We start from the raw sequence: 20,434 nt of genomic DNA, 5'->3' as shown, positions 1-20,434 counted from the left end.
TTTTTTCAAGACAAACAAAAAATGTATTAACATCGGAATTCGGGGTTCTATATATACATAGTACTATAAGATTAAGATTTTTTATCATTATACCACATATTTCAAAGTGTCTTTCAGTTGCGAATTCACTTATAACATCAAGTTTAGTACTTACATAGTCATTTCTACAGAGGATGCAAGTACCTCCGCGACGTTGACTCTCACGAGAGAAAATATCAGCTAGGTAGAAACCGTTAATGTTGAGGTACATTTCCTCATGCTTTTTGATGAAGTGTTCACTTAAACATACAACTACAACATTCTTTCTTAGTTCGAGAAGCTCTAGTAGTGCCACTTCCAAGTCCTGCATCTTATTTAAGGCACCCGCAATATTTTGGTGAAAGACAGAATACGAAGATTTAGTCGCGAAAAAATTATTTACTTTTGGTTTAACTTGCGACTGGTTATTGGTACTAGAAACATTCTCTATTGGTTCTGTCTGTGAAAGTTTTTTTATAACAGGGAAATAGTAAGGTATTGTACCTTTTTTTATTTCTACATTACAACCATTTGAATATGTTGTTATAACATGAGAATTTTTATTTAAAGTTTTATGTGAGGCGCAACATTTTTGAATTGTTAGATTATTATAAGACAGGAATATTTCATAATATAGTTTTACATTGATATGATACAATATTTGCTGTAAAACATTGTGTGGTTTTGTCTCAACAAATGTACAGTTATTGTAATTTCGAGTTATTAACTTTAGCTGATCATTCAGTTTACGTTCATTAAGGTAATTATTATGAAGCACATTTACTACATACACATTGCAATTATTAAGAAAATGTAATGCTATAGATATTTCAGACAAAAATTCCACTGGATTTGAGTCATTGCTCCCAGTCATTATTATTACATGATCTTTCTTTGAAAGTAAGTTAGTGTAAAAACAATGTTGATTAAATAATATTTGAAGTTAAATGACGTTTTATTTGACATCGAAAATTATTAGCATAATTTTTAGCTTAAATTATAAAGCCTTGGCATAATTTTGGCAAGTTTTCAACAGCCTATTAGCAAATTTCATGTTAGTCTTGTTGGCAACACTGTATCGTACCAGTTTAGACGAGCGGCCATCTTGTTCAATCACATTCATTATTGTAATTTGTTTAATTTTCTTCGCTTGGGTACTTTAAGCGGTTGTGTTCGTTCGGTAAAGGCGGATTGAATAATATTATTTTGCAGTGGTAAAAGTTAATGTAACTATTGATTACAAAATAAAAAAATCAGTGCATTCTATTTATTTGCATTTAAATAATATATAACACGCGTAGCCTAGGAAATGCAAGGTGCAGAAGAAGGTAAGGGCTTGTATTAACTTTCTAACTATTTAGTTGTGCAAGCTGTTTAGGAATGATAACAAATATATTATTAATATTTAGTAAAACCTATTATTGTGTACTTTCAAACATGTTTATACTTATTAAATTGTATTTTGTGCGCAATAACACAGTATGTGTGTTTTGTTATTAGACTATAATCTCGTATGGGGTCATAGAACAGATCATTTGCAACATTTTTGTCGAACAAACGGGTAGGCGCAAATGAATACCGCCCCTAAGGCTACCCACTGACCGAATAGTTATTAACATATTTAACTTTTAGTGTTAACAAAAATCACGGGGCGCAGCGACTCTAAAATTGTAAAAATAAACGGTTCCACATGAGACAATGTATTTTCTACTGCATGTTTTAACTCACTGTCAAATGCTTAATGTTCATCTCTAATTACTTTTATTATTTCTATATACCTAAATAAATATTATTGTGATTCATTACAGAAGTTCAAAACAAGTCTCGCAATGATGAGGACTCCATAAATTTTAGGCCCTCGCCAAATTTTAAGCATATGAAAAAATATTTAAAATCTAAATTTGAAGAATCTAATCAAATGTCAGAGCAGTCGTCACCAACTGAACTTACTAATCCAACAATGGGTAACAATGTTCAAGAGGAAGGGAAAAATACTACTAATGTGCAGCCCCAAAATACTTCTAATGTGCAGCCCCCACTGCCACCTAATCCACCACCACCAGGCACACCACCCATGATAATAAACTTAAAAAAGGAAATAGTGGATGATGAGTATCAGACCAATGACCCTAAATCGCAAGAATATATTAATACTGAAGAATTAAAAACTACAATTAAAACAGATCAAGAAACTGATGAGCCAAAAGTTATCATGTGCCGCAATTTTGTGCGAGGAACGTGCAAAAAAGGAGCTGCCTGTATTTTTGCACATAAATTGATTTTGTCACAATTGCCTGGCGTTTATACGTTTTGCCGCAATTTCCAAAACTCTGTGTGCTCTTTTCCAAAATGTAAATTTGTACATGCAACTGTGTTTGAATTTCAAACACTTTTTTAGATCAGGCTATTTGCCTCCGCACACATTAGCACATCTTAAAGAGAGTGCTGCACCACAACCAGACCCGACCACACCTCAAACGGAAGGTAAGAAAAGTATATATCCCACAAAAATATTAATCCTTTTAAGTGTGATAATAGGGTAGACAACTATTTTTATTGTAATGTCTGTCTTGAAGACCATTTTAAAACAGACACATATTTTTATTTTCTTATGGAAACAAATATCATGTGACCTCACTTCTTGGTATGTTTTATATTTAGAAATTATGTATTTGTTCCTACTCTTAAACATTGATTCTGTTTTTCTAAGTATTGTTATTTTATATGTATAATATTGAAGAAGCATATAATTGAGGGATTTAAATATATTTTTCGTTTTCATATCCCCTCATCATCCCTATTCTTGTGTTTGGATTCTATAAACAATATGATATTTTCTTTTTCCAGAAACTCCTGGAATTGCACCTCCAGCTGTGTATCCTTTGGGGCTAGCACCACCACCTCCACCACCAGCTAAGCCATGGTAAGTTCTAATCCATACTTCTATATACTAAATATATAAGGTAAAAGAGTTAAGTAGTTTGAAAGATTTTTTTATGGCGATGTCTTCTTGCGAATTCGGCGATCAAGTGACACAAGGCTAGGATCTCAGTCTGTGAGCTAGCCATATGCTTCCTTAAGTTTTTCCCAAATTATATGACTATTACGAAACGTAATTGATTATTAAGCTCTGTTATTATTATTTTTCGCCTAATGATAAATGTCATTTTTGATCCACTTAAGTACCTACCTAGTTGGTATCACCATCAACTATCAAATCAAATAATTGTCTAGACTTCATTTCAAATAGTGACTTATGCTCTATGTTAATATTTCAGTATGGTGCCGACCCATATGAATTATGCAGTCCCTGACTCAACCTGCAACATGTACAGGACGTCTGTTGTAGGCCAAAAACGTGATTGGGGTGGTGATGAACATGAAGGTATGTATGATTACAATAAGGCATTATTGCGAAAGACGCATTATTTTTGTTTGTAACATGTATTATTGTTTGTGACAGTTTGCCTTTAAATTTGCTCCAAATAAACTACTGAAAAGTTAAATCATACCATTAATTTCCTGTCCCAAATGAAGATGGATAATATGAAAGTAACCATCTGTTATATTTTTCCGCTCAAACTGCTGGGCTCATTGTTATGTAATTTACTAGAAAAATAAATTGATAGCTGTATCATATTATCATATACATATGTATATACAATGATTCTTACGAATATATCTGCAGTCAAAACAACGCGACCGAAGCCGTTATTTGATATTTCGTATCGTAACACTGCTCTTGTGCTGATTTTATGTTTGTATCCAAATATGTATTCCAAATTATTCAAACAGAGAGCTCTAATGCTCTTATTTCTTCACTATAGAATCCAATACTATTTGTTAATAAACACACCATTGCTCTATGCTGCATTCACATAATACAACCACCTTTGCGAATAATAATCCATACAAATATAAAATGTCTGCGGCCTAAACTGAAAGCAATGTAAAGGAACATTGTTGAGGCAAAATATTGCGATCTAAGTTAAAAGAGTATCTGAATAAGTATCCTCTTTGTTATATGAGAAATAACTGTGTACTGAAACTATGCTGCAACACATTATTATAATCTGTGCAAAATGCAAACGTAAAATTGCTTTGCATTGTGAGCAAATACTATAGTGAAACTTGTAACAAACTAAACTGCCGCAAAATATATTTTGATATTTGATAAAATTGTATAGAATTAGTTAATAGTTTGCGCATACGCTGAAACATACTAATTACAAAATTTCATCACTTGCTTCTCGAATGCTGATATGAAATACTAAACATTTCACGCAAATTAGAAAAACTAAACAAAATTAAGATTTCATGCATTGCAAACGTTTTATGCGTTAGCTCTTATCTGATCAATCATTTATGTTTCTTAATTCTAATTTTTATAAGAAAATATTAGGATTCCAATTCGAGAAGACACAATAGCAAATGCTAACTAGCAGAGAAAAGTATATTAGCAACAACATGATACATGCTATGAAGTGAAACCTAATTACTTGTGAGTTACTGGGGTTGAACTGAAAGCAGTTTTGGAGTATACATTAACTAGTATATTATGTTGAAAAATGCTGATGGTCAAACAACAACCTGTGACAAGGTATATTGTTATCATACTATAGGTATTTGGCTGTAGCACTAGGTTCTCAAGTAAGAGTATGTGAGTTCCATATAATGTCTAAATTTCCTAAAATATAATTGATACACCCACATTGATGTCTGAACTCACCAATCTACTCTTTGTTAATGATATTTAGTTGATCAATGTTATTTCCTTCTTCCTAAGCTAACAAGATGTCCAATAATATGTTAGGATACTTTAAGCGATTTCATTACTTCATTCGCTTTGTGAAGACAATGTTTCAAATGTCCCTCATACCATTTTTTCACTTGTAGACCTATTCCAATAAAAACTTACTTTATCAATTAATGTGACTATTTTCCGATAGTAATTTTTTGATTTGATAATCGTGTTTAAAATATTCACATAGAATGATATTTATGAATTTTTACGTTTACATAATTCAATACATATTTAAAAACGATTTTATCATGACTACCACTAAAACTAAGTTCTAATACCAGCCCATAAACTATATACCTAAACATTCTTTTAGCAACGCAAATATTTCTTGGCAAGAAATTTAAGGACAGTTAAATCAAGTGTTTGAGTAAATTTAACAATAGATTTTTTCGTGAATGCACTCTTCAGAAACCGTAATTATGATGATTAACTAATGATCCCATATCTTATATACCTACTCTGTTTTCAACTTCGTAAATATGAAGTTACATGTCGAAGTATTCGCTATTGCCCCGTGCGTAGTAACTGGGCAGCATTTGCGCAAAGTCCCGCTCATTACATGCGTTTTATGCACGAGTGTGGAAACGCACGGACGTATCTGGACAGATAATGATGCATATCTAGTATCTCGGGCAATCGGGAATGTAGTACGAGTGAACTCGCTCGTAAGACGCCTATACTGTGAGGCTTTAGTGTCTGTAATCGATTGTCGCTCTCCTTCATTTAACCACTTTTAATTATCAACCTATCCTATAGTTGTCCTATCCTTTTTTTTAAACAAAACAGTGTGGAAACGATATTTGAGATATTATGCTGGAACCGTATATTTAAGAATGAATGATTTTTCTGGACATTCCCTTAAAACAATCAGTCATATTATCTAGACATACATACATCAACAAAATCTTGCGATTGCATGTAAAATAAATGTCTAATACATACTTAATTTGGAATTTCATAATGATCTAGTAACGGCATTGTTACAAAATCATCCTGAATATGAGTAAGAACTTAAGAAAGATTAGTAATGACTTATGAAATTGATGAGGATATAAATATCTCTATAAACCAAGAGAGAGGGATAGCAGTAACATCTGAGAGTCAAAGATGGAGCACTCACAATGTGTTCCACAATACTTTGTGCGCACAAGTACCACCTATATTAGTAACTGCCTACATAAATCTACTAAATCGAATTTAAAACAAAATTTTAAACTAGCACAATGATATGTTGCAAAGCAGCGGCTTTCATTGTTATGCGTATGACAATCCAGGTGATGCCTATTATACCGGCCGCGCTAACGTTTCTCGGAAAACGTCATCGAGAACCGAAACAGACTTGTGTTTGAAATCGAGACTTCTTTGCAGAGAATCTCAGATTGGGGTGAACTTAATCTGGTCCAGTTTAACCCTACTAAGACACAGGTCTGCGTGTTTACCGCTAAGAAACTGCCGTTGGTCGTCTCACCTCAATTTCAAAGTACCCCTCTGACTGCCTCAGTCGGTATTGGAATACTTGGCATCAACATTTCGAGCGACGACGTCCAGTTCCGTGGTCATCTGAACGATAAGGCTAAATTAGCCTCGAAAAAGCTTGGTGTGCTCAACAGATCGAGCCAGTATTTCACTTCAGCCCATCGCCTGCTTCTATATAAGGCGCAGGTTAGGCCCCATATGGATTACTGCTGTCGTCTTTGGGCGGGGGCACCCCAGTACCAGCTTCTTCCTCTGGACCGCGTTCAGCGGCGTGCGGTTCGGATTGTTGAGTGTCAGGAAGTTTCAAACCGACTTGACACTTTGGCAATGCGTAGAGATGTAGCTTCGTTGTGCATTTTCTATCGTCTATACCACGGGGAGTGCTCTGAGGAATTGTTTGGTCCTGCTGATACCTGCCGCTTCTTTCCGCCATCGACCTACACGACAGCATTTCTATCCCCATCATATAGATGGGTCACAACTGTGCGCTTCTCGCGCAATTTTCTGCCTCGCACAGCAAAACTGGAATGAGCTGTCGTCGGCGGTATTTCCGAACCGATATAACCTTCAAGAAAAGAGCATACTTCTTTTTAAAAAGGTCGGCAACGCACCTTTGACTCCTCTGGTGTTGCGGGTGTCCATAGGCGGCGCTGATCGCTTACCATCAGGTGATTCGTTTGCCTCCTATTCCATAAAAAAAAAATAGCAAGGATAGATAGGAATAAATCGTAGGCACTGTTTAACGTAGCTTCTCGTGCCACGGTTGTAACTAATTAGAAAAGTTTAAATCAAAACTAAATAACGTCAAAACACTCGTAAAATATGTCAGAGAATTGTTGATGTATGTAAACTGGAGGTACATTGCGGTTTTTTTCCTATAATTTTATTATGTTATAAAATTATCAAGCACAGCGATTGTAATTATTCGTTGATTTTGTCTCCAGTCAGCAGCTCTACGGAGGTTCCGCATCTCAGCACTGGTCAGTCACGCGCAAAGAAGTGCAAAATGTGTGATAGCACAGAAATCAGGTATAACTTTGTATCTCTTAGCTGCTGCAGCTGTTCAGAACACGAGGTCAAGTATGACTGAGCATTATAATGGTAATCCATTGCTATTACACTTACAAAGCATGCTTAGCTGTACTCAATTTGCTCTTATGCTTACCTTTGTGTTTACAAAGTAAAATTTTAATAAATGCGCGAACCCTATACATTTTTTATGTGTTTATGATTATGTATATTATTTGTTTTATTCTCCCGTGGTTTTGAACAGCTAGCTAGTATTTATTTTTGTCTTCAATAGAATATGGCATGAATCTACTATAATGGTGATTTGTTAAGATTTCTACTCAAGTGCTTTCAAGTGAGTTTATATTAGGTACTTATATTTATATTAGCATAAGTTTGCGTACAGCTTTTTACGAGTAGTCGATAAGTATTTTATATTGTTATTCTTACAAACATGTGAATGAGATTAACTGTTTCAAAATTTGCGAAATTTATTGTCATTATAATAGACTATATATCAGCAATTTGTTTTATTATGAATATCTTGTAATTATTAGCACAAGCTATTTTATAACAAATTACATGTTTATGTAGGGTTTATAAGAGATTATTCTTCTGACGATCTCGTGTTTCTCAGGGAGGAGTTGCTGAAGAGGAAGGTTGAAAACCACAGGCAAAAAATTGAAGAACTACAACAAAAGAATAGGCTTCTGTTGACGAAGAACGCAAGGATTTCTTCAGTTGTAACAGCACTCTTCAAACCGGTTTGTATTCAAGTTTATAAAACCTAGTTTATGTTATTTCATAAACCTACATCATACACAGGGTTTCCACGGTCTGGACCAAGAGGTAGTCTTACTGATTAAAAACCGCTCCGAGTCGAGTCCTGTTCTTGGCCGAACCCGTGGTATGCATATTACAATTTACTCACCACCCCGGCAGGGCAACAATCCTATTGGTCCCTATCTGTAGAGACCTGGCGGCTCTTTACCCTTTCCTTTCTCTGCGGAATGCGGTGGGCCATTGCTCGAAGACCCACGTGTCTTGTGCGGCTGCTTGGACATGATGACACGTTATTTCCATTCCGCGCTCCACTTCCTCCTTAGCTATTATAACTGCTTTGCAGAGGGAGGCGACGGCTTACCAGTTCCCAGGCTGGCCTCGCACTATGGCCTGATCCGGAACGAGGCGTGAGTGGTTGCCGCCACCGGTCGCTTCCTTGAAGACACGGCAGCGCTACGCACCCCGCTATCATATGCCCCACGGGTGGTCCACGCAGTGAGGACACCCAGACGTTTCCTCCCATTGTATCTGGAGCAGGTACCTTCCGAAATAGCCTTGTCTGAAAAGCACCTGCGTCAAGCAGTTATCAAGCAGCAGGTGAAGTCGCTCTCCGTCTCTCTAGCCACTCTTCAAAGACCCGCTCTTTCTGTTGCTATAGTGGCGAATCCTGCCCTCGGTTGCGGCAGTCGTCTGTAGTCCGCTCCATGGTCGCGCCAGAGCTCATCCTGCCATGCACTAGCAGCAGTATACCTTCGGCTTAGTTCACTCAGTTCACCTACGTGATTTCACCCAGGTGAACAAAGTAGACATTTTCAGTTTTCATTTCACATAATTTAACTTACTTCCGTGATTAAAACTAAATGATGGCAATAACCATAAAATATACAAACTTACCACGAAAAATCTGACCATGGTTCGTGGTAGGGACTATACATTTTATAACTTGTGGATAAGTTAAATATCGGAAACTTTCTCTTAAATAATAATTTATTTAAAAACTGCATCACGATCCCTTGCGTTGCGTAGTATGAAAGTTCTAAGCATACATATGACTTACTTTCCTATATTTCTAATAGATACATATTTTTAGGAATAATGAATCCTTATGATATATTATCTCCACTCCACTATAGTGAAGATAAAGCATAATTATTATCTCGGATACCGGGTTCGATTCCTGGATTAATCCACCCTTTGTGCCTGTTTGACTATATTAAATATTCAAAAAGAATCATTATTTTTTGTTTCATACTTTTGTTCGACAATATACTTTATATGTTACATATCGTTAAAATATTGGTACACTCTGTATTATAAATATGTTGCAGATAAAACTCTTAACCAGTCAAAAGTACTATTGACTAGCAAAATCAGAAAAATACTTTTGACCGTAAGCTTTAGTCAATAATACTTTTGACTAAAATAATAGTCAAAAGTACTTTTGCCCAATGGAGTTGGTTAAAAATTCTTTTGATCAAGAGATTCCGTCAAAAGCAGTTTTGACTTGTTGTATCAGTCAAAACTCTTAAAAGGTTAGGTTAGGTTAAGTTCTGCGAGTGCGTAATATCGTAGAAGGAGGCGGCGGAGCGTAAGCGAGAGGAGGACGGCTTCGCTCCAGCGCTTTGTAGAAGAAGAGTCGGCAGGAGAAGACGACAGTACAACCGTCTTCTTCCTCCCGGGGATGAGTAGCGGGTGCTAATCGTGAGTGCGCATTGCACTACACACCTTTCGCGGAACGGGAGTGGTTAGCACACGACCGTTCCCGATGCCCCTTTCCCATGCTAGGTAAGGACGCACAATGGCCTGCCACCACAGGTGGGTGCCGCCAAGGGGGTACTGGTAGTTAAGGTTCAGCTGGTCTCCCAGACACCCTCAATGGCGATGCAGGTGTGTTCCTGGGTGCTGCTCTTAAGCGGCTCCTACCCGACCTCGGGGGTCCAAACGCCTCCTACCGGAGGTTGTACGCAGGGATCGGTGTGGGCGCCAAATCTAAGGCGATGACCAGCTCGCGCGCTGGTGTCATCCCAGAAGGTCATGGCCATTCGGATGACCCGTGGGTACCGCACGATCTCCGGGGAGGCGACTAACCTCCTTGCGGGATCACCGCCGTGGGATCTGGAGGCGAAAGTGCTGGCGCAAGTATACAGCTTACTTGTGGAGGCGCATCGCCGGGGCGAAACTCCACTGCTGCGCCAGATTAGTGCGTGGCGGGATGAGCTCCGGCGGGATCTCATGGCGGAATGGAAGCAACGACTGTCACAACCGAGGGCTGGACTCACTGTTATAGCAGCGGTAAGTCCCCTCTTTGAGGAGTGGCTAGAGAGGCGTCACGGCGCCCTCACCTACCGCCTGACACAGGTGCTTACAGGACACGGAAGTTTCGGTAGGTACCTGTTTCGGATTAGGCGGGAGGAAACACCCGGGTTTCAGCATTGCGAGGTCCACCCGGAGGACACGGTGGAGCATACAGTAGCAGTGTGCCCTGCATGGGCTGAGCACCGCCGTTTCCTTAGGGATGTGATCGGCGACGGTGACCTTTCGCGTCCGGCTCTGGTTCAGGCCATGGTGCGGAGGGAGGGGGGATGGGACGCCGTCTCCTCCTTTTGCGAAGCAGTTATGCTAGCTAAGGAGGAGGCGGAGCGCGTGACGATCTCCGGCCACCGCGAGCAAGGGTAGCTCGCCGCCCGACCAGAACCCGACCCGTGCGTACGGCGCGTCGCGTTCCGCGCGCGCCTCAAAGAGCCTGACCACCACAGATGGGGCCCAGCAGGGCTGATGCCCGATCCGGAGCTGCGGACAACGTAACGTTTTAAAAGAGACTATGATCACTGAGTTTGTTTCGGCATTTCTTCTCAGAGTAGTCGGATAGGAAATGCCGGTCTCATCTAGTTATTTAAGAGATTGACGTGTAAAAGTGTTATTTTATAACCTATTTGCAAAATAAATATCATTTATTATTAACGTAAAAGGTTACCAGGGCTCCGGCTCAAAGCAGGAGAAGGAACGGGGTGGTTTTTAGTCAGTAAGAGTCTGACACTCCCTCCCGCCTCACCCAAGGCGGAAGAAGTCATTGGATGATTTTCCCAACTCAAAAAAAAAATTGTCTGTCTGTCTGTCTGTCTGTATGTTCAGGCATCACGTAAAAAAGCATTTTTAGAGATTTCTGTAGAAAAGTCTTATTTTGCAATATTTGTTATTTTTCACTTTCTGGGCTCATTTATTGATTTTTAATACTAGGTGTTATCCCCTCGGACTCTAATGACTTCTTGCAGTCGGTTTGGAAGGCCATTAATGACATCTTGGATGTCAAATTGAGGGATATTGTGCCGCTCCTCAACTGCAGCAATCTTGAGCTTCCCAATCGTCGTTGGTGCGGGAACCCTTGCTCATAACATAACTCATCTTTAAAGGTTGTCTGAAATGTGTTTGGATTGAGGCCAGGACTGCTTGCTGGCCACGGTAATGTTCGTATACCGACCTCGTCCAGGTACTGGGTCACTATTCTAGCGACATGACATCGTGCATTAATTGAAAATGTTCACCAATAAATGGTGCAAATATCACGACATGGTCTTGAAGACCCTCTTCCAGATCCCGGTATGCAATAACACTACACCTATCAAACCCTGCGAGATCGGTACGAGCGTCGTAACTGATGCCGCCTCAAATCATTATTGAACCTCTCTGATAACCCACAGTTTCCAATATCGTACACGGGACAAACCTCTCATTTGGTCGTCTGTACACTCTCTGACGCCCATCTGGACCTCATAGGGCTATTCTGCTTTCGTCTGAAAACAGAACGTTCCTCCCTCCATTGGTCTGTAGACCAGTTAGCGTATTCTCGCGCAAATTGAAGTCGCGCTCTACGGTGCTGTGGGAGCAATTCTGGGGCACGTGGTGGCCAAAACGCAGTTAGGTTCCTCTATGCCAACCCTCTTCGCACCGTCCGTTCACTTACGCTTACATTTCTCACTTCAAATAAGCGAGTTCTAACCTCGGGAGCTGTGGTAAAGCAATTTCTCAATACATTGTTAACAATGAAACGATCGTCCCGAGCCGATGTGCACCGATGATGGCCTTGTCCCGGTCTCCGCGTGTAGGAACCCGTCTCCCGAAAGCGTCTGCTAGCATCCCGTACAGTGATTCGAGGTACACCAAGCATCCGAGCAATGTGACGTTGGCTGTACCCAGTAGCTGCAAAAGCTACGGCTCTTGCAGCTCCAGTTGCATCCACTGGCACTTTTATTCGATTACAATAATCAAGTGGGTGCAGAAACGTCAAAAAGAGCAGGATAACCAGGTTAAAACTTACACTAACCCGATCGCTGAGAATGTCAAGTTTCGACTAAGTTACAAAAATGCATCTAAATGCAGGAACTTCTAAAAAAACAAGGGTCAGAGCGTTTATTGCCAAAGTACCCACTTGAAACATAACAGCCATCGGGATAAACATATCTACACCACATACACGCGGTGACGTATTTCTGAGGTGGGCGGTTAAGGCGCGGTGAATAGACGACTTTTTTTATATTTGAGGGATGAAGCAGGTGAAGCGGGTCTCGTATACTGAGGGGTGCACCGCGCAAATGTCATTGATACGCGTATTCCATTTTATTTAGGAGCGTAATTTCGCTATTAAAGTTTCATGCACGATTGGCCCAGTGCGTTGCTGTCTAGATTCGCGTTACGTGATCCTTAAGATCGAATCTCATTACTCGTATTAGTTTGTTTTCTTATTTTTTCAATATTATGTTGTATAATTTTTATTATTTTTTTTATTTTGTTTTTTTATGACTAAAACCGAAATCGAACAATAATTTACACAAACTTACTACTACTATAATTTTTGCGCCAGTGACAGTTGCCTGTATGACGTTGACGTCTCTCAGTACCACATGATTAGGGATGGACATTAGAAAAATCTTTTTTTATCGCTGTCGATACTCGTATTATACATTTAATTCTTTTTAATTTTGTTATTAAATTTGTGTGTTGTTTAGTTGTGCAGTGTAACTATGTGTATACAGGGTGTATTTTTAAAAACGAGACGCATTCAAGGAGGTGACTCGGCTATCGATTCTGAGTCCAAATCAATAAAAAAAATGGGATTTTTTTTTTTTTTTTTTTTTTGTAAAATTCGCAAATCCGTAAGTGAGAACTACGCCTATCACATTTCGAACGTTATGTAACTAGCTTAAAACGCGGCATTACACGCACACAAACTCAAACACGTATTTGACATTATTACCAATTCCCTAAAATTCCAATAAGAAACGCGAACGCACCACAAGCTCCGCCCCTAGCACCCTCACCCTGTGGCGCGCACGCACACGCATTCAGTTTATGTTTTGGCACTGCCGGTGGCAGTCGCTTGCGAAATTTCTTATGCATGACCTTGAACTCCCGTCTTATTAATTATCAAAGTTTAGTGTTTATGATGATAACAGACACTTAGTCTAGGTAGTTTACTTTCCCGCCACCGGTAGAAAAATTCTCCGTCGAGTTATTCAAATGTTCGTCTTAACCAGAAAATACCTACACAGGCATGACAATTACGTATGCTGACTATTACCCAGTGACTGTAAGAAGTTTAGTGCTTGAAACACATTCAAAATAAGTGTCTTAGTGTTAAAATAGTCAATCAGTGACGTAGTGCATACCTATGTTACTGTGCATAGGTAGATTACGAAGACGAACAAAATCTCCGGACTCCGAGTGACACAGGTAGATATTTATGTAATTTATTTACTTGTACATTCCGTCCCTAAGGATACCCACTGGCCCATTACTAAGTTTGAAATTGTTTATTAGTTACACCAATAGGAAACGCATTTAGTATGTACTTATTACGAATCAGCTGATCAGCTGGTAACTATCGTAGGTATGTATGCGGAATATCAATGCATAAATAGGAAAGACAAATCCGCCCCTAAGGCTACCCACTGACCGACAATTTTATAATCCACCGATTTAAAACACGAATAAACATTTGGACACTTACCTACTCGTACAATGCGTATTTTGATATTTACTTTCAAATTACATTAGTAGTTTTGGCTCTCTAAATATCAATTTTTACATAACTACTGAATTCACATAACTACGTCTCACCCAGACCCGATACAACAAATTGTGGATTAGGTACTTATACAGAGTTGTTCCATGCTGGAATCGAACCCGCGACTCGTTATGGTATCGGTTGTTGCCCGCCACTGCGATATTCTGATTAAATAGCTAGACCGCTAGCAGAAACTAGTTTATTTTAGATCGGATTAAGAACGCATCAATAGGATCGATGAATTTAAAGAAATTGTTCCAACACAAAAATGAAACAAACAGCTGAGCGATATTCAGCAGGATTGCAATAAGACGTAATAAGTAAATCATTACTTAACTAGTACCTACGATGAATCAGCTGATAACTACCGCAGGAACATACATGAAATGATAATAAGTAGGTAAGTAGTATACTAATTGTTAGAAATTAGTTAGGCAATAACAAACTAACAATAAATTAGGTGATAGGTACGTAGTACGTACGTAGGTTATGCGGATGAAACCATGTTTAGATTTAAAACTTTGAACTGAATGTATCTAGGTAGACAGAATACGTTAGTAAACTACTTATCTAACATCACGCCCGCAAACAGCTGAGCGCTTGGACTACCTACTTACCTATGTGTGTTTATTATCCCGATCTTACGATTCTAAGTTTGAAATTGGTTGTTTTACGTATTCAGCAGGATGCCAATAAAATTTAATTAATACATCATAATTCATTAGGTATTATGAATCAACTGATAAATACTGTACCTATGGCGCAGAATAATAAGTAAACTTATAGTCAGTTACTAATTAATGGTTAATAGTAACGACTTAATTCAAATAGGAAACAAAATTTTACATCATTCGATTTAAAACACGAATAAAACTTTGGGTTGAACTTACCTACGTACAATGTGTTTGTTGATATTAGTTAGTAGGTAGTGGTACCTAAGATTATGCTCGCAAACAGCTGAGCGTTTGGATTAGATCCCTACCTACCTTTTCGTAGCGATGTGTTTTCATAATTCAGACCTTAAATAACTAAGTTTTAAATTATTAGTATCCAACAGGATTGCAATAAAACGTAATAAGTAAATCATTAGGTACGTAGTGTTATGAATCAGCTGATACCTACGTTTTCTTTGAAGATACGAGTACTACTTTTTTATTGATTGTTTCTGCACTCTAAGATTATTGAAAATGTGTTAACAATCAAATCATTAATAAATGTTGGTGATTATTTTTCTTTTCGCTTTCTAACTGCCTACTCGCGCGGCGTCTCGCGTGGCCCCGCCCACTGACCTTCGACGCTGTCTTGTTACGCTGTGTGCGTGACATGTTGGGCGATTCTGAAATATTCAGAATCGCCGGTGACGAATATTCTGAAAGACGGCCAATCTTAAATAATTTATTATAGCTGTGTTTTTAACTATTGGCCAGAAACCTTATTTTAAATTGAACATTTTTTACTTCCGTAACATGCTCCCGAGTTCTGTCATGGTTTCAAATCTGCACCCTGTATACTTGTCAATATACAGATTCAGATGATTCTGACTCAGATAAAAATATGAGTTTGGACGAATAAAAAGTAAATAAATTTTCTTAGCAACTTTTTAACCTATCTTATAATGTTCCGTTGTTTCATCAACATAATTAAGGGTTTTTTTAAAAATAAAAATTGAACTACGCACAATATTTGTTTTCTATTCCAAAAAATCATCGACTTCCTATCCATATCCATCATAGCAGTACATCTCATCACTAAACACGTCTATGGTGTTTCATTATACGCATAACACTTTACTTTATTTTTTATTCCATTAGATTTTATTTGAAGACTAGAACATTCTGGTTGGTTTTATTTTAATTAACTATATTTACGAATGATTTAACATAAAATGAATGTGGTACAACTAAAATGCTAAGGCATAATTTTTAAATCGCAGCAAATTTCAAGAATGATACGGAACGTTACTGAATGTGTCATCTGCACCATGCTACGCGGTAATAGTATAAGAAAAAAATAATTGTATTTACACAACTTATAATTGAAATCGATTTCGAACAAAAAAATATACTGACAACCCAACTTAGAAAAAGCTAATTACAAAATAAAATATTACAAACAGCAAAAAGATATCTTAATGAATGATTATTTTCTGAGCGGCGATTGACAGAAACTGACATAGGTCCACCAAGCAGCGCGCCTCAGCGGTCACTGCCGGTCCACATAGGAATGAAAGAGAAACGAATATATGTCGTGATCGGGCGACGTTTTGTTTGATTCGTTCTAAGTTATTTATCATGAATTATATTAATCCTTACAAATATCTCATTTCAATCGATAAATAAAAACATCAGTTCTCTTTATTATTTTAAATTACGTCACTGTTATTAATTTTATTAAGATATGTTCATAAATAATATAGTTACAATTGCTAGAATTTCAATTTAAATGGTTAGTTTATGATTTTTTTCTATCGAGAATATTTATAGAAAACGTGTTTTGAAGACAGTGGTCCATTCATAAAAATGATCAAGATTAACATATATTTTTTTGTTGCCGTAACATGTAAACATTGGGCAAAAAAACTGTTTAATCAATCCTATTTTGACTATGCAGAGCGCCTTAAAACTTTTAACTGATTTTGCTGATCAATAGTACTTTTGACTGGTAAAGAGTTTTGACAGCATCATATATAACTAGCTTTGGCCACCAGCTTCCTAAAGGTATTTCGAAAAGCAGTTCGAAATTTCAACTTGATTGAGTTACAAATATACACACACAATCTCATAAACTTTGTATTTTCATTAGTAAAAAAAAAAATAATATCACTGTTTTTGTTTTAGAAAATGCCGGGCAGTAACGGGCTGGGTATCATACCAGAGAAAGAAAATGTAAGTTATTCTTATATTACTCTAATACATGTCTAGTGTGTCTATCCTAACTCCTAACTTAAGTTTGTGCATAAGGCGTTCCATATTAATATGTTATTTGTCACAAGACATGGTTAGCTTTAAAACTTGGGAGACCATTCCATTTTTCTTTTCAAATATAGATTAGATAACCTAGACCTTGAAAGAAATGAAATCCGAATACAATAAATAAAACCAAATAAGTAACTCTTTTAATATTTTGTATTTCAGGGTTTGTTGACTTATCTGGCCAAAATGCTGCTGAACGCCGAGACAGGGGCGCCACCAGATGCCTCGTGATATAGATAGTGGTTGATCGAACTGAATACAGTTACAGTAACTAGATATAGGTGTAGAATAGTCAAAAACAAAAGTATACAAAGCTGACAAATGCTAAATTTTCTTTAACTAATCATATGTTTTGTTACAAATGTAAAAAAATATTGTTTTTCGGCTTACTCGCGTCTCCGTTTAAAGAATACCGCGATTAGTTTCAAGCTGTACTAGAGGGTCATATTCATGAGCAGTATTCCGCGACGCAACATTGTAGGCTGCCGCAGATTTCTGGAGTATGACACCGTGAGCATGGTAAACAACACTTATGCGTCTACTTGGGATTCGAATCCAACACCTCAGCCGCTGTCGAACACTACCGTTGCTGGCGCAGGTAGAAGGAAGTGTGCGTGAATCACAGCAGAAGGCGCGAGAGGCGAGCAAACTCGAATAGCCAGTAGCAGCGCGAAAGTCGCCGCATTGTGTGTCGCGGAATACTGCTCATGTATATGATCCTCTAATACGGCTTGAAACTAGTCGGGTTCCTCTAAAAACCTGTTTTTAGAGTAACTGTTCGAAATACAGGTCTTTTGTGGACAGGTTTTGTGAGAAACCATAGCAATGAAAAATCTATGTATTGTTGGTATACAATTTAGGAACACTTAATTAAAAATATGAATACACTCATTATTCAAATATGTCGAAGAAACTGCGGCCTTAATCAAGTATGCTATATACAACGTGTAACAAAATACCCATATACATCAAGAAGGGCTGATGAATACAGGTTGAATAGAGTCTCTACACGAAGTTTCAGCTTAAAATACGATTAAAAAAAATTGTACTAAATACTTGGTATCGCATGGTTCTTGATTTTAAATCATACACACATGTCACAACACTACAGGGGTCACTCGCTAATATTACGAAACATTTCTTCTGTCAATCTGATCGCCTAGTTATCTGTCTACCTAATTCTGAATCACGCGGCGGCGCGATTTGAAAAATTCATAACTTGGTACCATGAAAACATGAGTTTAAAAAACCCTTACCGTATCGTTTGTTATGTTATCTAGAAGCCGTGCAATTGATATGTATACCCCCTTTTTGTTACACGTTGTATATTCAAGTATAAATGTGACTTATCGATGACGATCAGAATTAGCCATTTATTTTTAACAATTATAGACAATCAACTTGGCTTTGGCCAATGACCCTCAACTGCCAATACTATCTGATTATCAGTGGTAATACCAAAAAGCAATAACTTAGCCATATTAGATTATAAGATAGCTTAATTGAAAATAACAGTCTGCTCACGTATACTTAAACCCAGAACCAATTATGAAAATAATTGTATTATTGAACAAAGAGCTCAAAAGAACTCATTACCAAATTCTGTAAACAGAAAATCGCCATGAAACAATACTTGCGTTGTATTTCGCTGCGAGAGTGAACTTACCGGTGGCCAAATTCCTCCCTTCACCAATCACCCTAGTCTTCAAAACCCTAACGCCCAAAAGGCCGGCAATGCACTTGTCACTTCTCTGGTGTCCATTGATTATACAGGTGTCCCTGAAATCGACGTCCAACAGGCACCAGATGGTCGGCAAGGCTCCAACTGTGATCAGAAAAATATAAAAAAAATCTAACTCCTACAGATTTTAAATTACAGTGACTTATGTGTTATCCACGAAAAAGTACACCCTGTGCCAGTCTTTTGACTCTTGTTGCTACAAATCTTTATTTTTTCGTCTGCAGTCTTCCTTACATTATCCTGAATAGTGCTCCAGTAATATGGAATCATAAATTCTTAGCCAACTGCTTTAGATTGGAAAACATTGTTAGTTTTAGAGGAACCAAATACTCTGAATAAAATTTTCACCTTACTTTAAGTGACTGTACTGAATAAATTATGTATGGCGCTAGTAGTGGCAAATTTCACCAAAGTTGGCGCATTTAATAAGGATTATAAAATGGTATAGCACTTCGCACATTATTTCTTAAATTCGACACAAAAAAAAACAACACTTTGCACGCGATTTGTTGTCCTTCATGTTGAAAATCAGCGAGGATCTCTTGTGATCTTGTCAAACAACATTGTCTGTCTACTCATGATTTCGCTTGTAGCATTCGTCGGCAATATTATCGCTAGAGGAACTGTTGTTATGTATCGTGTTTCACTAAATAATATTGAATGATTGCAATATGATGTTCATAGTGCATCAAACACATTATCAAATGTTTAGTAAAATCAAAAGGAACGGACGCGGCAGATTCATGTACACAGCATATCGACGCGGTAGTTGTATGGTGTACATGAGCCCTTACGCACAATTACTTGTCATATCCCCATCAAAAAAAAGGACTGGGCGAATCCTCCGTTAAAGTTACATGCCTTGTGATCAAATGCGGTATGAAGCATCAAAATGTTCTTTAGTTTGACGAGAATGATTTATTTGCACCGTAACAAGAAATTGCAGGTAAAGTTAAAAATAATTTAAAAATTAAATAATCAACACGGTGCAAGAAAGCCAGTGCTCAGCTAAAATCCCGTAACCCTAGTACGATGGCTCGAGATGCACAACACCAGTTCTTCTAGCGATAATATTGCCGACGAATGCTGCAAGCGAAATCATGAGTAGACAGACAATGTTGTTTGACAAGATCATAAGAGATCCTCGCTGATTTTCAACATGATGATAACAAACCGCGTGCAAAGTGTTGTCTAGTGCATACGAGGTTGTAACGTATGATTTGAGTACACTAGAAGAAATTTTAGTAAGTTCAAATAAATTCATCGAAACGGAGTTTCGTTGGAAAATCTTTTTTTGTGTCGAATTTAAGAAATAATGTGCAAAGTGCTATACCATTTTATAATCCTTATTAAATGCGCCAACTTTGGTGAAATTTGCCACTACTAGCGCCATACATAATTTATTCAGTACAGTCACTTAAAGTAAGGTGAAAATTTTATTCAGAGTATTTGGTTCCTCTAAAACTAATAATGTTTTCCAATCTAAAGCAGTTGGCTAAGAATTTATGATTCCATATTACTGGAGCACTATTCAGGATAATGTAAGGAAGACTGCAGACGAAAAAATAAAG

The 20,434-nt window shown here is 37.7% G+C and overlaps 1 non-coding gene across 1 annotated transcript; it reads left to right on the top strand.

Annotated features, from left to right (window-relative positions):
• Positions 1–962: 962 nt before the first annotated feature.
• LOC118265957 (uncharacterized) lies at positions 963–18,450 on the top strand. Its single transcript, XR_007707063.1, has 8 exons — positions 963–1,346; positions 1,827–2,502; positions 2,866–2,941; positions 3,297–3,403; positions 7,243–7,327; positions 7,944–8,070; positions 16,988–17,035; positions 17,285–18,450. It is a non-coding gene; the product is annotated as an uncharacterized LOC118265957 (transcript).
• Positions 18,451–20,434: the final 1,984 nt, after the last annotated feature.

Source organism: Spodoptera frugiperda, chromosome 25 (assembly GCF_023101765.2).
Source record: "Spodoptera frugiperda isolate SF20-4 chromosome 25, AGI-APGP_CSIRO_Sfru_2.0, whole genome shotgun sequence".
NCBI classification, from domain to species: Eukaryota; Metazoa; Arthropoda; class Insecta; order Lepidoptera; family Noctuidae; genus Spodoptera; species Spodoptera frugiperda.
Note: the sequence above shows the minus strand (reverse complement) of the source record. Positions and strands in the feature narration are given on the sequence as shown.